This window comes from Paroedura picta, chromosome 4 (genome assembly GCF_049243985.1).
Source record: "Paroedura picta isolate Pp20150507F chromosome 4, Ppicta_v3.0, whole genome shotgun sequence".
Taxonomy (NCBI): Eukaryota; Metazoa; Chordata; class Lepidosauria; order Squamata; family Gekkonidae; genus Paroedura; species Paroedura picta.
Window position 1 is genome coordinate 13,355,292 of NC_135372.1, and position 5,212 is coordinate 13,360,503.

Below are 5,212 nucleotides of genomic sequence, written 5' to 3' on the forward strand. Positions count from 1 at the left end.
GTGTTCAGTAGCCATAGCAAAAGCCGGTCAAATCCCCGCTTGTAGGAGGAGGGTCTTTGGGATGACAGACAGGTGGAGAAGTCCTTCCCAGGGCTTGCAGGAGAGGCGAGAGGCGGCCGGCTTCCACAGTCTTTTGGATTCACCGATGAACTTGAATCTTTTCCTCCCTAAAGCAAGATGGTTTAACAGAAACATACCTGAATCATCGTTCCAAGGGTCAGGAAAATGTGCACACCTGCGCAGGTGAGAGGGTGGGGGCACTCATTTGAGAGAATAAAATGAGGTTTTAGGTGGGTTTTTGGATGAGGATTACCACTGCCAGGGCAAACATCCGTGGGGGTATCAGGAAGTGTTGGCGATGCACGGTGGAATCTCCCCACAGGTAACACAGGTAAATGGTTTGGAACAGGGTGATATGAGAAGCAGGGGGGAAGAGCAGATATAGCCCCCACACACACACATATGCACATACATACTCTGAGACAGGGCTGGTTCTCTGGTCCAGCTACCTAAATAAGTGCTGCAGGGGGTGGGGGACATGGGGACAGGGACAAAGGGCCTCCTTGCACCCTGGGGGTGGCACAATGAGCAATAGCATCACCTCCTGTGCCTGTGCCAGCACTGGCTCTGGTTCCCAACAGAGCCCAGCATGGGAAAAAGCATTAAGATCTGACCCCCAACTCCCCCCCCCTTGTTTCACCTGTTGATCTGATTAGGGGAGTAAATGAGATGACTATTTTAGGATTGTATTGATGGTGTTGTCTAATGTTGTCACCCACCCCAGAGTTCCATAGGAAGGGCTGGGTATAAAAATAAAGTGTATTATTTCATTAGAGTATTATTATGTATGATTTATTTATTATTATTTCACGAGTCCCAGGAGGGAATGATTTCATCTCTTGCATCACTGATGACTGGTCGGCAACCCAATGCCAGCTTGGTGTAGTGGTTAGGAGTGCGGACTTCTAATCTGACAAGCTGGGTTTGATTCCCTGCTTCCCCGCATGCAGTCGGCTGGGTGACCTCGGGCTCTCCACGACACTGATAAAGCTGTTGTGACAGAGCAGTGATATCAGAGCTCGCTCAACCTCACCCACCTCACAGGGTGTCTGTTGTGGGGAGAGGAAAGGGAAGGCCATTGGAAGCCGCTTTAAGACTCCTTCTGGTAGAAAAAAGCGGCATATAAGAACCAACTCTTCTTCTTCTTCTTCTTCTTCTTCTTCTTCTTCTTCTTCTTCTTCTTCTTCTTCTTCTTCCCAGTATTGCTTTAGGATGCTTAGGGCTGATCCTGCATTGAGCAGGGGGTTGGACTAGATGGCCTGTATGGCCCCTTCCATTCTATGGTCCTTTCTACAGGGGGTTGGACTAGATTACACTGGAGGAGGGAAACTGTGGGCTCATGTCCAAATTCCGGCACCCCCTCAGCTGCCCTGGACACAGATTTTTATTCTTTCAGAATAACACACCAAAATTAGGTCATAATCTAATCGACCCCTCTGTACATCTGCTTGATAAACATTGTCCAGTTAGCTCAAAACTTAGCATCCTTCTTACCCTGTTTAGGGGATTTTCCTTGTACTGGCAAGCTACCAGGCCTCTTGCAGCCCATCTTTATTCCATACACTTTCCATTTCTCTAGAAGAGAAGGAGAGTCTCAAGATGGCTTCCAATCGCCTTCCCTTTCCTCTCCCCACAACAGACACCCTGTGAGGTGGTTGAAACTGAGAGAGCCCTGATATTACTGAAGAAGAAGAGTTGGTTCTTATATTCCGCTTTTCTCTACCTGAAGGAGTCTCAAAGCGGCTTCCAATCGCCTTCCCTTTCCTCTCCCCACAACAGACACCCTGTGAGGTGGTTGAGGCTGCGAGAGCCCTGATATTACTAAAGAAGAAGGGTTGGTTCTTATATGCCACTTTTCTCTACCTGAAGGGGTCTCAAAGTGGCTTACATTCGCCTTCCCTTTCTTCTCCCCACAACAGGCACCCTGTGGGGTGGGTGAGGCTGAGAGAGCCCTGATAATCCTACTCGGTCAGAACAGCTTTATCAGTGCCGTGGAGAGCCCAAGGTCACCCAGCTGGCTGCATGTGGGGAAATACAGAATCAAACCCGGCTCACCAGATTAGAAGTCTGCACTCGTAACCACTACAGCAAGCTGGCTCTCTAACATCAGGAGGGGAAACCAGTGACGGTCATTGCATCGGAGAGACCCCAGCAAGGCACCATAAACCCTGCTCTCCAAAACAGCTTTTTTCTCCAAGGGAGCCTAGAGTTCAAATGAATAGCAGACAATTTCCAGGTACGGCCTGGAGCTTTGCGGCACTGCCGAGTAGGGATTGAAATGCTGACCTAGGCCGATACTCTGATTATTGTTGATTTTTATTTATTTATTTATTTTTAGATTTCTATACAGCCGCTCTCCAAAGGTCTTGCGGTGGTTTACAATAATAAAGGTAAAGGTAAAGGTATCCCCTGTGCAAGCACCGAGTCATGTCTGACCCTTGGGGTGACGCCCTCCAGCGTTTTCATGGCAGACTCAATACGGGGTGGTTTGCCAGTGCCTTCCCCAGTCATTACCGTTTACCCCCCAGCAAGCAAGCTGGGTACTCATTTTACCGACCTCGGAAGGATGGAAGGCTGAGTCAACCATGAGCCGGCTGCTGGGGTCGAACTCCCAGCCTCATGGGCAGACCTTCAGACAGCATGTCTGCTGCCTTACCACTCTGTGCCACAAGAGGCTCTGTTATAATAATAAAAAGACAATAAAACCCAAAGAAATAATAACAATTACAAATTCATTACAATTAATCAGATAGCGATTTAGATCCTAAAAGCCCTGACTCTCACTCCCCTCTGTTCAGTTCAAGGGCCAGTTCTCTTGTACCAGGAGTGAGGCCAGATCTAATCAACTTGGGGGGGGGGGGGGTTGGATCCTCTGGTGAAAACACCCGGACGCTGCCCCAACCTCAATTGTAAGCCTGGCAGAAGAGCTCTGTCTTGCAGGCCTTTGCAGTATGTCACTCTGACTTTCAGGCTTTCTCTTTCTGTAAGGGGATACTTTGAGCTAAAACTCCCAAAATACATTTAATTTTTTTTTAAAGCATTTACAGAACAAGCACAGTGCAGAAGGGACAGACTGTTCCCCAAAAAAGAGAAAAAGACCAGAGATATTGTATACGTGGTTTAGTGATTAAGAGTGGCAGTATCTAATCCGGAGAACCGGGTTTAATTTCCCACTCCTCCGCATGCAGCATTTCCAATTTCTAATACATTATTATCCATTATTTTATTCAAATGTCTATGGAAGAAAAATCTAGCGTGGTGTAGTTTATTAAAAGTTGGACATGCTTCCCATTTTTAATGTATTAATATCCTTTATTTTATTCAAATGTCTATGAAAGAAATATCCAATGTGGTGTGGGGGTTAAGAGCGGCAGTTTTTAATGTGGAATGCTGGGTTTGATTCCCCACTCCTCCTCCACGTGCAGCCAACTGGGTGACTTTGAGCTACTCACAGTTCTCTTAGAGCTGTTCTTACATAATAGTTCTGACAGAGCTCTCTCGGCCCCACCTACCTCAGAGGGTGTCTTTGGGGGGAAGGAGAAAGGAAAGGTGCTTGTAAGTCACTTTTGTTTTGTTTTTTTATATATAATTTTATTATTTATTATTATATAAAGCATTTACAGAAAAATTAAGGAAAAAAGCGACCAGCTGATATGGTTTTGCCATCTCTTTTAACATACATATTCAGTTCCCATCACATATTATTCCTAATCTAGAAGTTTTTACCATTTTTCTTAGCCAAGTGATTGTTAATACATATGAGAATATGATCTATTATAAGAATATATTCTGTTATTATCTTAAATGGTATAAGGTCAGTAAGTCACTTTTGGACTCCAGGTAGTGAAAAGCAAGGTATTAAAAAACAGCCCCTTCTTCTCTTCTCTTCTCTTCTCTTCTCTTCTCTTCTCTTCTCTTCTCTTCTCTTCTCTTCTCTTCTCTTCTCTTCTCTTCTCTTCTCTTCTCTTCTCTTCTCTTCTCTTCTCTTCTCTTTCTGTCCTTGTCTCTTCTTCTCATCTTGCCTCTTCTCTTCTCTTTCTTTCTGTCCTTGTCTCTTCTTCTCATCTTGCCTCTTCTCTTCTCTTCCTGTCCTTGTCTCTTCTTCTCATCTTGCCTCTTCTCTTCTCTTTCTTTCTGTCCTTGTCTCTTCTTCTCATCTTGCCTCTTCTCTTCTCTTTCTTTCTGTCCTTGTCTCTTCTTCTCTTCTCTTCTCTTCTCTTCTCTTCTCTTCTCTTTCTTGTCCTTGTCTCTTCTTCTCATCTTGCCTCTTCTCTTCTCTTTCTTTCTGTCCTTGTCTCCTCTTCTCTTCTCTTCTCTTCTCTTCTCTTCTCTTCTCTTCTCTTCTCTTCTCTTCTCTTTCTGTCCTTGTCTCTTCTTCTCATCTTGCCTCTTCTCTTCTCTTTCTTTCTGTCCTTGTCTCCTCTTCTCTTCTCTTCTCTTCTCTTCTCTTCTCTTCTCTTCTCTTCTCTTCTCTTCTCTTCTCTTCTCTTCTCTTCTCTTCTCTTTCTGTCCTTGTCTCTTCTTCTCATCTTGCCTCTTCTCTTCTCTTTCTTTCTGTCCTTGTCTCTTCTTCTCATCTTGCCTCTTCTCTTCTCTTCTCTTCCTGTCCTTGTCTCTTCTTCTCATCTTGCCTCTTCTCTTCTCTTTCTTTCTGTCCTTGTCTCTTCTTCTCTTCTCTTCTCTTCTCTTCTCTTCTCTTCTCTTCTCTTCTCTTCTCTTCTCTTCTCTTCTCTTCTCTTCTCTTCTCTTCTCTTCTCTTCCTGTCCTTGTCTCTTCTTCTCATCTTGCCTCTTCTCTTCTCTTTCTGTCCTTGTCTCTTCTTCTCTTCTCTTCTCTTCTCTTCTCTTCTCTTCTCTTCTCTTCTCTTCTCTTCTCTTCTCTTCTCTTCTCTTTCTGTCCTTGTCTCTTCTTCTCATCTTGCCTCTTCTCTTCTCTTTCTTTCTGTCCTTGTCTCTCTTCTTCTCTTCTCTTCTCTTCTCTTCTCTTCTCTTCTCTTCTCTTCTCTTCTCTCTCTCTTCTCTTCTCTTTCTGTCCTTGGTCTCTTCTTCTCATCTTGCCTCTTCTCTTCTCTTTCTTTCTGTCCTTGTCTCTTCTTCTCATCTTGCCTCTTCTCTTCTCTTCTCTCTCTCTCTTCTCTGCTCTCTCTTGTCTC